Source organism: Octopus bimaculoides, chromosome 25, assembly GCF_046866305.1.
Source record: "Octopus bimaculoides isolate indiv1 chromosome 25, ASM4686630v1, whole genome shotgun sequence".
Taxonomy (NCBI): Eukaryota; Metazoa; Mollusca; class Cephalopoda; order Octopoda; family Octopodidae; genus Octopus; species Octopus bimaculoides.
Genome location: NC_142952.1, coordinates 15268626 through 15281341, shown reverse-complemented (window position 1 = coordinate 15281341; position 12716 = coordinate 15268626). Strand labels below are relative to the sequence as shown.

Below are 12716 nucleotides of genomic sequence, written 5' to 3'. Positions count from 1 at the left end.
CTGAGTTCAAATTTTGCCAAGGTCGACTTTGCCTGTCATCTCTTTTTGGGGTCAATAAAATAAGTACCAGTAGAGCACTGAAGTCACAGTAATTGACTTACTTCCTCCTCTGAAATTGCTGGACTTATGCCAAAATTTGAAACCAATATTTAAAGGCGACAAGTTGGCAGAGTCGTTAACATGCCAGGCAAAATGCTTAGTGGCATTTCTCCATCTTTACGATTCTGAGTTCAAATTCTGCTGAGGTTGACGTAGCCATCCTTTCGGAGTCCATAAAATCAGTACCAGTTGAGTACTGGGGTGGATTTAATCACCCCACACCCCAAAATTGTTGGTCTTGTGCCAAAATTTGAAAGCCTTTTTATTATTTTTAACATCTGCTGAGTTCCACTTTGCCTCTTGTCCTTTCAGGGTCAATAAAAGAATGTACCATTCAAGCACTGGGTCAATGTAATTGACTAGCCCATGAAGTAAGCTTCTCAATCACATGCCCCCCCCCCCACCTGCACCATTATATATATATATATATATATATATATATATATATATATATATATATATATACACATATATGTTTGTGTCTGTTTATATGAGGGGGTGCTGAAAAGTTCCTGGAAGATCAGTTAATTATGATTGTATTCAACATATTCTCCTCTCAGATTCACACACTTAATGCAGCAGTCCTTCAGTTTTTCTAAGCCCTGTTAAAGAATTTGGAAGGTTGGGCCTTCAACCAGGATTTTTGTGACACCCTCAAAGCCAGGAACTTTTCATCACACCCCCTCGTTTATAAATACATATATATATATATCTGTGTGTGTGTGTATATATATATATCTATATCTATATATATATATATATATATATATATATAATTTTCACTACACTATTATGGATTTCCTGATGTAGATCCAGTGAAAATTATATCATAACTGTTGATGACATCAGGTAGCCCAGATGGTGAATGTTCTTTGATATACTAATAGTCATATAGCCAAAGTCCAAATACTTACATATGTGTGTGTGTATGAAATACATGTCTGTGTGAGCATGTGTGTGTGTGTGTGTGTGTGTGTGTGTGTGTATATATATATATATATATATATATACATACACATACACACACACACGGCCATATCACGTTGAAAGTACAGGTTCTCGTCCAATCACTGAAGTTAAGCAACATCAAGCCTAGTTAGTGCTTAGATGGGTGATCACTTGAGAAACCTAGGTACTGTAAACATTCCATTTATATGTATATATATATATATGTATGTATATTTGTATTTATATATATATCATTTGACATCCACTTTTCTATGCTTGCTTAGGTTGGATGGAGTTTATTAAGATATTTTGTATGGCTGGATACCCATCCTATGGTCAATTCTCTCTGTTTCCAAACAAGGTAACATTTCGTCATGACCATACATATTTTTTGCAGAATATTAGAAATGAATGACGCTCGTTTACAACTATCACCTTTTGCCTTGGCAACGAGAGAAGCATGCATGTATGTATGTATTTGCAGATACACACTCACATTAATTATACATACATTAATACACATACTCAAGCGGCGTGTTTCATATATAACAGGTTTCATTCAGTTTCCGACCACCAAATCAAATCCATTTAAACGTTTTGGTCAACCCTGAGCTATAGTAGAAGACACTTTCCCAAGATGCTCCGCCGTGGGCCAGAACCCGAAACCATCTGGTTGGGTAGTAAACATGAATAAATAGATAACATAGATAGATGGACAGACATACACACGTGTGTGTGTGTGTGTGTACATATTTATAGACACGTATGTTTGTGTGTGTGTGTGTGTGCTTTTTACCTCAATATAGATAAGTGTCCCAGTTTTGCAATTTCTGTGTACACAAAATTGCTTTGGAAACTTTCCATACGAATTTAATGCTATGAAAACTTATTTTACTGGAGGATTCGTTTTTGTGGAAAATGGCGAAGAAGCAGCTTTTTTGATTATTTTGTGATTTTCGAAAAAATTAAGACATCAATGCAGAAGATAATATTTTTAGTTGTCTGCATCGAATTTATTTTCTATTTTAAATAGTCAAAGCGATCTAGAGCGCGATTGTCCACCATAACGCATACGCCTATATCTACGTTATATATATATATATATATATATATATATATATATATATATATATATATATATATATAAAATCTGAAATGAACAGATGATATTCCAATCATATATATATAGAAGATAATTGTTTTGATGCAACACAAGGTCAGTTGATGTAGGCTGTTTAAAAATCAATGTATCTATTAATGGTAATTACATTCGTGGCCACGACGATATTAAAGAGAGGTAAAGTGGAGATCGTTTGTCAAAAGTGACTGAAAAAGGAAGATATATGTGCGATATATTTTAGATTGGAGTGTTTTATCACCTATCTCTCGCCTTCACAACCTTCTGTGAACAAATAGCGAGAGTAAGGCATGAAAATAAAGATGTTAGTGGAGGTCACAGCTTCATTTATTAATATTATTATTATTATTATTTTTAATTATCATCATCGTCATCTAACTGTTTCGTTGGAGTGATTTTTCTTGCCTTAACTCTGGACGGAAGGCTACAAAACGTGTAAATACGTTAAATGAGCTTTGATTAGGAGACAAATTAGAGACGGGGTAGTACTTTTAGTATAGAATTTGCCACATCGGTTCGGTAGAAAGGCCGACTCAGTGAGAAGCCATGAAAGTATTTTGAAAGACAAAAAAATACGATGTAATCTTTTTCTGTTGTGGATTCGATTACAATCATAAAATGTCGTGTTTCAGAACAGAGAAGTATCAACACGATTACTAATTACAAAATATTGCTATAAAATCTGTCGAATTTTTTTCGTTGTTAATTCTTTTGGAAAGATAGATTTTTGTGTTTATATTAAAGATTTTTTTTTTCTTAATTGGAAGTAATAAAGTTTTCTAGGAAAGATATGAATGAAATAAATGTGAAATTGTTACTTAAATTGTTTTATATATAAGGTTTAAAGGAGGAGGAGAAAGGGTGATTGAGTGAGGTGAAAGGGAAGAGAGAAAGAGTGACAGGTGAAACGGAAGAAAGAGAAAGGGTGACAGATGAAAGCGGAGTGAGTTAGAAGAATAGTGAGAGAAAGATTGGGAGTGAGTGAGGTGAAAGAGAGAGAGGAAGATAGATACAAGAGAGAAGGTGAAAGAGAGAGAGGAAGATAGATACAAGAGAGAAGGTGAAAGAGAGAGAGAGCAAGAAAGGAAGATAGATACAAGAGAGAAGGGGAAAGAGAAGAGACAGATAGTTAGCAGAAGTGGACGAGAGGAAGATAAATGAGAGAGAGAGTGTTAGAGTGACAGAAAAAGGGTGGCTAGCGGAAGGAAGTTTGGTAATGAGGTGGCGCATGCGCATTTCTCACTGTGATCATCTGTGTTTGGAATAAAAAAAAAAAAACTTGACCAACAACTTGGAACCTTTCTTTCTAAAAAAAGCCCCAGTCAGTATTTACTTTCTTTCTCTCCCCCGTCATTTTAATTTTGTCTTTTGAAACAGTTGCTAGTGTTGTTGTAGAACTCTGAGGCAACCTTGTAAATGATATATGGCTTACAGGAAAGGCGGAGGAGGAAAGAAATGAGTCTTACAAATCTAGGACTGGTCTATCAGGAGTTTTCGACCACACTGTTTATATGGTAACGTTTTCTTCATTTCTATTTCCAGTGTCTCTCTCTCTATTCATTTATTTATATGTCGACTCTTTTATTTTTACACTTCATCTTCTCAAAGAAATACTGTGAACTGATTATTTAGGATAATTATTAATCGTCTTTACATCTACATTTTTTTAGAAAAAAATCCTCAAATTTCATAAAAAAACGTTTGCTCCATAATTATATCCGTTGTATGTCTACAAAATGTGAGACATACGTATATAATTATATGTATATATTTGTATCTATACATACATATATATATTACAGTATAATAATATCAATAATTAATTGTATAAAGTCTTTTTTTCCCCCTTTCTTAAGCCATAAAGAAAGCTGAACTTTAATATTAAAACGAATAATAAACTAACAATATAATCATATGTATATATTTGTATCTATACATACATACATATATACGTATATATATTACAGTGTAATAATATCAATAATTAATAGTATAAAGTCTTTTTCCCCCCTTTCTGAAGCTATAAAGAAAGCTGAACTTTAATATTAAGACGAGTAATAAACTCACAATATAATCATATGTATATATTTGTATCTATACATACATATATACGTATATATATATTACAGTATAATAATATCACTAATTAATAATATAAAGTCTTTTTTTTGCCCCTTTCTTAAGCTATAAAGAAAGCTGAACTTTAATATTAAGACGAGTAATAAACTAACAATATAATCATATGTATATATGTGTCTATACATACATATATACGTATATATATATATATTACAGTATAATAATATCAATAATTAATAATATAAAGTCTTTTTTTGCCCCTTTCTTAAGCCATAAAGAAAGCTAAACTTTAATATTAAGACGAATAATAAACTAACAATTCACACATATATAAGCAAAATAAACTAAATAGCTTTTCTGTTCTCCATTTTGGTTGGTTCTGTTTCGAATGAATTTTGATTTTATTGTTAACGTGAATGAGGATTTAGTTTGGAAACGGAAGAACATAACAATGTTATAACTGTTAGATTGTACAATAACAACCTTTATGGTCACAAGAATTTCTTTATCATGAAATTAAGCATGTGTGTGTGTGTTTTTTTTTCTAATGAATTTTGCCTGTTTATCGCTCATACACGCACACCCACATATTTAGTGGGTATTGGCGAGTCATTTAAATACAATTCATACCCTACAATAAAATTGTTACTCCACAATTGTATTGAATTATCTTTGATGTATGTAGTCGTTCATTACTATACACATACATACACACACACATCTGTCCATACACGATTTGGTTTAGAAATACAAATGAAACAAAAAAGTACTCAATACATGGCAGAAATCACTCTGACGCTACTCAGAGTTTCACATCTGAAGTGAAACTCTTAGTAACACCAGAGTGAATCATCGGCTTTATTCCAGAACATACACACATTATATATATATATATATATATATATATATATATATTGGTGTGTATATTTTACTTGTAAATGTTGCAAAACGCCGAAGCTTGAAGAATCATCATGGCTGACAGTCTGGCGTCTTCACTTTTTATTTTGTTTTGATGATGTTGTTGTGGCTATTTGTTATTTATTTAATAGTGTGTGGCCTTTCTTTGCATTCAACGACACCTCTACTACTACTACTATTATTATTATTATTATTGTCTCTTTGCATATTATGTCCTTTCTATTGTATGGTGTTTGGTGTGCTGTGACTCCTTTCACCAAACTTTTCTTTCCAGCAACAAACACAAATAACAATCAGTTCAATAAAAATTCTTTATCAAACTCTAAAAACAAGTTCTAAATCGTGTCGTGACAGGGCGACTGACCAACAGCGACAATAATAACGATTAGGAAAACAGCTTTTTGAAGTTTAATATTTTAAAAGGATTTGCGGCTCCTATCTATTTCTCCCCCTCTCTCTCTCTCTCTATATATATATATATATAGTTCTATATTCATACAGAAACACACGGCTGTAATGCGCTAATGGGGCAGCCTCTATGTCGCTGTTTGACCTGCTTTGAATAGCAGCCAAATCTCCCTCAAATCATTTTAACGTCTTAAAAAGGAAGTATGCATTAGTTAATGTAGTCATAGATATATATTGGGGTGGGAATGGATGACTACAACTGGAAAACCTTTGATCACAAGTGTGCTTTGTCAGGGGGGGGGGGCTAATTTGGGTCGATGCGACAATAACGTATACGATACGTCCCCCTTTATTTTTTTTTCACCTGAGTAAATTATTGTGAAATTAGCGTTATTGTTGATACCTTACCCCCAACTTAAAAAAAAAAAAATTGAAATTATTTTAACCCAAAAAGAGGTATTTGTAATATATTTAAGGCTGTGCGCCAGTGTACCCCTCAGTCGTAGTAATCAATATAAACTAAAGAACAATAAAGCGAACGCTAAACTCCTCGGGTATCAATTATTTTGATAGTTGAACTATTGTGTAACGTTGTTGCTTAGCCCTAGGTTAGCCTTGTCTAAGTAGATATAGGTATTCCAGATATGACCATTCCGTTTTTTTTTTTACTAGTCATCGAAAAACTGTATTCTCAAATATGTCCTTAATTTAGTTGGGTTTAAAAAGAAAAAAAATCAGGTTGGACGACTGCATAGAAGCTACATAGTTGGTTTGTATTGTGTAAGGTTGTTATTTGTGTGTGATGTCGCAGTTTCGATCCCTGATCGTATCCAAACCAGCCTTGTTAAAACGATGACGCAGTCTCCTGCTGTTTAAGATCTGTTCGTTTTCTACCCTACTTATTCTCCTATTCCTTGTGTGTGCGTGTAATCTTCACATTGTATTTTTAATTTCGTGTTAATTTGCTCGTGTTTGTGTGTTTGGTCAATATATAGGCTACGTATATAAAATGTGTGCATATTTGTGTGTGCGTATGTGCATATAAATGTACACACGCACGCGCATAATAGTGAAATATGTAATTATATATATATATTTGTACGACTTCATATAACTAATCTTAGATGTATTTAATGAACGCAGATCCCTGATTATATTGACTACAACTTAAGATTTCTTTATGTCAGTTAATAATCTAATTGTTTACATGCTATTTGATTAAAATATACACCCATTATGATAGCACACAAAGAAATTAACTCTCCATTATGTTGTGATGAACCTCGACATTAAATCTCATGTTTTCCTATGAAATTTGAACATATTTATTCCATTTTCTTTATATTGAGCGATAAATCGTGTCTTTCTATGATAAATGCTACGCGTCCTGCCCTTGTCGATACTTTAATACTACGCTTAATATTCCTTTTATTATGAGAAAAATAAGATATTTTCGAATGTTATAAGCTATAATGTGTGCGTTTTCTAAATAGTCTTCGCCACCTCCTGTTATGTAGATTTTTTTTTTTGTGGTGAATATATATTGAAAATTTCATATGCATAAAAAACAGATGTTAACCCTGCCCCCTTGTTTTATAATAAACCTACATTTTTCTGTCTCATTGTTATCTTTGTTGGTCTGACTCCAACTCTCTCGGCATTATCTTGGCTGGTCTGACTCCAAATCTCTCACATCGTAATCTCAGTTGGTCTGACTTCGTCGGTCTTATTAATAATCTTCTTAGCTGGTTTGACTCCACTTGCCTCATCTCAGCTGGTCTGACTCCACTTGCCTCATCTCAGCTGGTCTGACTCCACTTGCCTCATCTCAGCTGGTCTGACTCCTACCTAACTGTTGTCTCATGGTCTGACTCTATCTCGTTATTTTAGCTGGTCTAATTCCGTCTGTTTTGACTCCACTTGTCTCATCTCGGCTAGTCGGACTCCATCTATCTCATCATTTATTTTAGCTGGTCTGATTCCATGGGTCTTATCTTAGCTGATCTAACTTCGTCGGTCTTATCCACCTGTCTCTCATCTCGGCTGGTCTAATTCCGTCGGTCTCATTACAGCTGGTCAGACTGTTTATTTTCCCGTGTCTGTGTTCACTTGCTTTCTTCTGTCCATATTGCTGGTGCTCTTCTGTCTCTTTCATCGCCCTCACTTCAAGCCTCTTTTTTTGTTATTTCTCTCCTCACTAAATAGCTCTATTTATCTCTGTCGCTACTGTCCTCTCCCACATAAAAATTTGCTCAGTATCCACTCTACGTACACACACATTACCAATGATACTTGGTTTTTAACTACCAACTCCAATCCAAACTATTTTTTATTTTAGTCTTGGTTTAATTTTTCTATAATGTGTGTGTGTGTGTACTCTGTCTGGCATTGATCACCAAAGTTTTGTGGTTTATTTTAAATGTCCACTACCATTTTTTGCTAGTTTCATATATAATAGTTCCACCATCACCTGATGCTTTTTACTTTTAAATCTTTTGGCTGATAAAATGCTCAAATTTGGATAAATGGATTGCTAAGATTTTCACTGTAAAAGTTAATATTATATTTATGAGGATCAATTTGAGAAATAGACATCTCACTATTGTTCCTTTTTCCATTTTTCTGTAAGAAATTTGAAAAAAAAAAAAAAACCTATTTGCTTTTCCTTTTCTTGTTTTATCTTGTAAATTTAGAATACGTGTTTTGAAAATATTGGTATGATGAAACTTCAATAGGGTGGTTGTTTAAATGGGATGTTTTGCTGTTTCATGTCTTTCTGATAATTGAATCAATGCCATTTCAATGGATATTCAAGGATAGGTATCACTGTAGATTTGTTGTAGAAAAGTCAATTATAAATTACTACTACTACTGTTGTACAGTAAATGGTATAATTCTACAGGTTAGTCACCTTTGTGTCTGCCACAGTTCCACTATGTAGTTGGTGTTGTGTGGCGTATGGGATTGAAGGGAGTGTTAGGGAAAATTATCTGGTGGTGGCAGTGGTTCTATTAGTTGTGTAGTCACAGTAAAGAGATGATTACATTGTCAGTGACATTGTACTTATGGTAATAAGATCAGGAGGAGGGGGAAAGAAATTTGGTGACGGTTATTTGCAGTTCTTGGTTCTAACGCATAGAGACACATGAAATACTTTTAGTATGTCAACCTTGACACATCTAAGTGTAATGTAATCTAGTATAATGTTTGTTTAGCCACAGGCCAACTTAGGTGACAGAGATCTATGACAAAAATCATGTCAGTTCTATTCTGGCCACATATCTTCTTCCCAGTGTATCTAGGACTATCTTATGTTTTTTTTATGGAGGTTTAAATGTTTTGTGTTGGAGCTTTTTTTTTTATATATATAGTATAGGTCAGTCTAATATAATAATAGTGAAGCCTTCTGTAATATTCCAACTACATTAGCCAATGTTTTCCATTTTTAAAGTGATAGGGTTATGTTTGGTTTCTAGTTCTAGCAGCCAGGAATCATGTAGAGGTCCTTCTTTGATTCAGTGCATAATTCAACCTTGATTGAGATGACATATGGCATGAAGTAGTTCCACGTACTCAATGCTCTGTATGCGGATTGCCATACTGTGACTCTTGATATATTGCCTTACGATTTGCTTCAGTATGGCAGTCTGGACATGTTTGTTGTTTTCTTCACTGCCCTGTCAGCAGATTTTGGTGAAGGGCACAATGAAGATGCACAAGGTAGAGACTGAAGGTGATAGCTGTTGTTCCACAGTACATGCTTTTGGTGTATTCATCACAGTACAGTTATTGATTCTTTTTTTAATTTTAAATCTTGATGCTAAATGTGTGTGATAGTTTTTGGGATGGTAATGTGCTGTAAATGAGTCGGACAGTGACTGTATGAGTCGTAGCAGGGATTGGAGTTTACCATAGTTAACCTCTTACATATCAAACCAGTTTTCCATTTGGAGGTTTTTAAGTAAGATGTGTTACTGCAGTAAACTACAATTCTCTGTTCGTTCCATAACTTGTACCATCCTTAAAAAGACACTATCACTCATCTATCAAGTGTATTCTGTTGAGTCTTTCAGTTTATTTGCAGCTAGATTTCTACATGTGTAACTGTGTCAAGTAGTAAGAAGAGGCAACTGTGATTAGTGTGAGGTTGAGTAGAGGGGTAGGTGGCAGGTTTCATAGAGATGTTTAAACAAAACGTATGAGGATGTTGGTACACCATTTAAGATATTTCAGATTCTGGATGTGCTGATGTTAGGCTAGTTTAATCTAGCACATTGTTGCAATGGTTCCAATATTATTATTATGATATAGCTGTTAATTACATACTGATAGCACTAAAAAAACCTCCAATATTTCAATATGAAATGTTTTTGTTCTTTTTCTAAGAGTGAAGTCCATCCATTTGGCACCAAATGGTAGTAAAAAAGAAACTATAGCAAAATGCCTTGCTGATTATATAAGTGACTATACTTGTAACCATAGTGAAATATCCTTAGAAGTTTCTTTATGGTTACAAACCATGATTTGTAAATGTAGGAAAATGTTGTGAGCTGGAATATACAAGTTTTTGGATTGACTGCTTTGGTTGTAATTATTCAAGATTTGTCTATTCTAGAAAAATGTAGAATCTTATGTTTTAAGAAGTTGTCTATATAAACAGGTCAGTTTGTAAATCTAGAATGATTGCTCTTTGAAGCCTCCATCTAAATAATGAAGTATTTGAATGAAAGGTTGAATGTAGGAAATTAAATTGGAACTTGTAAATGTCAAGAATGTGTGTGTGTGTGTGTGTGCATGAACATAAGGACATCGTAGTCCATTGAAATCAGAGGCTATGTCATCCACCCTTAGATTAGAACACAAAACCTTCCAAGTTCCTACGACTGCAAGACCATATGACTTATAATACCTGGTGACCCTACAAAGCATGACTAAAACTACATCTCGGACTACAGACCAGAAAATTCATCAGCTCTGAACGGTTACTGACCTTTTATGAAACTCAACAACTCAAGATGAAATATTGCTCCCACATCTGGGACAACGCTGTGGTTGCACATTCTCAAAAAGGCCAACCATCTATCTAATCGATAAATACCAACACACATGTACTTAACAAGTCCACAGATTGTCTCTTTTCACTTCGTGTACTGACACTGAGGGCTTCTGTTCCTCTAGATTTGCTAGTTTTATACCAGTTCCAAATGAGCTCACTTGCAAATTTTCCTGCAAATGACGGTTTTACGGGTGTTGAACTCTTATCTGTTTGGAATGTCATTGACACTGTCTCTTATCACCCAAATAATTGAATAGAATTTAAGTGAGGAAATATATATATATATATATATATATATATATATATATATATATATATATTTTATATTCGCCATGATAGATTGCTAACCACTGCACACATTTTTTTTCTCTCCTTGTTTCTTGCTGTGGAATACCGTAGGCTCGAAACGTTAAATTCTTTCAATTCCTGAGCGTTATACTAATACATCTGTTTGTTTTCTACACCACCTGCCTTCGTCCATTGTTTTTTTTTGTGAATTCTCCCTATATATATATATATATATATATATATATATATATATATATATAAAATGAATGTTAAGAATTAGTGTAATTTTTGGAGTGATGGTTGATTTTGTTAAGATTAAAAGTAACCAATGAAATATTTTACTGGTCAGCTTAATTTGTAAAACTTAAGAACTGATTTAAAAAAAAAAATTCTTAATCTTTGATTGTGGGCCAAATACTCCAATCACTAAGCTGCACGCCTTCCAGTGTTAATAGATTTTATAAAGCCTTAAATTATAGTTTAAAAAATATGTAGTATACCTAGATTCTCATTGTGATATATTTAGCGTACTACAAACCATTATCTCAGGGTTTGGCTACTTTTAAATTGAGTCTGTAATTTAATTTTGGTAACTGACTCTATTTCTCTTCATTTGTTTCACTTTTCTTTTTTCAAATCTGCACTATCCATTTCCTCTCAATTATTGGTATCCAAATTATCTCCAGAAGATGATAGAATGATTGGAACTTACCATTTATATGTAAACTAATGAATGGTATGTCTTTGTATAGAGTTTTGAATTATGACTCAGGTTATATGAATTTTGTAATTTTTTTGTAGGTTTTTCTTTAGATAGTTTTATATGAATTTGCTTTGGATTATTAATGTTTTTTCATTGTAAAACAATGTATGAACTTTATTTGGTTCCATATATGTATTCCAGTTTTAGAACAGGTACACATCCCTTCCTGTTGTAAGGGACAACTAAAATAAGTAAGGTCTTCTCACTGTAAAACACTGCCTCAGAAAATCCTTTCAATCCAAACCATCAAGGAAATATCGAATGTAAAACAATGATGAGACACAGTTCTAACAGGGATGCAATACTATTTACTATGTATTTTTATTATTTGATTTACTTAGCTGAGGTGTTATTTTGAATGATGCCTTGCTCACTGTCTTTAAAAATTACAAGAAATATTTTGGCTTTTAACCCCTGTGACATATAGTTTGTGTACAGTCATTAAAAGATGGAATTTTAATAAGTGCATTTTTCTCTTGCTAACTTTCTTAGTCTTTTGTAAAATTAATTTACATAACTTGTTGGGTTAAGTGGATTCAGTATTAATCATTACAGCTGTGTTTGTGTATCATATTTAGTTAATTAATTATAGACTGAAATAAGGGTAGATGTGTATTTTGCATAAGGATTTATAGTAATGTGCATACCAGTAGCCATGTTTGAAACCTTGACCTTTAGGTTACATTTCTAAATCTAACATCTTGGCTTTATATAAAAATGATCCTTATAAAATGTTCAAGGAAGGTTGAACTTTGTACAGCTTTTAAAGTTGATTTGCATAAACTGTTTTGCTGGGCAATAAAGGTAATATCAGCCAGTTGTGAATAGATAAGGTACCTGTATTGCTCTGATTATCTTGTGAATGGCAAGTACCTGCTTGGTGGTACTGTATCATGACAATAGAACATAAAGGAACAAGTAAGATTAGCTATAAGATTGTTGGGTAACACAGATAAGGTAATACAGTAGTTAGTGGTGTGGTAATATGCTGTTTATAGATTTGTCCAATCATTGGATAT

At 33.3% G+C, this 12716-nt stretch overlaps 1 protein-coding gene across 22 annotated transcripts in view; it reads left to right on the top strand.

Moving 5' to 3' along the window:
- Positions 1 to 12716, top strand: part of LOC106882225 (E3 ubiquitin-protein ligase TRIP12) — a 135675-nt gene that overhangs the window by 26212 nt on the left and 96747 nt on the right. For 6 of the 22 annotated variants that reach the window (XM_089341704.1, XM_089341698.1, XM_089341694.1 and 3 more), the window contains exon 1: positions 3440 to 3699. The exons of the other annotated variants lie outside the window; for them this stretch is intronic. The gene's annotated coding sequence lies outside the window, so the exon portion shown is untranslated. Of the gene's footprint in view, positions 1 to 3439; positions 3700 to 12716 lie in introns of those variants that run through there. 22 annotated transcript variants of the gene reach the window in all.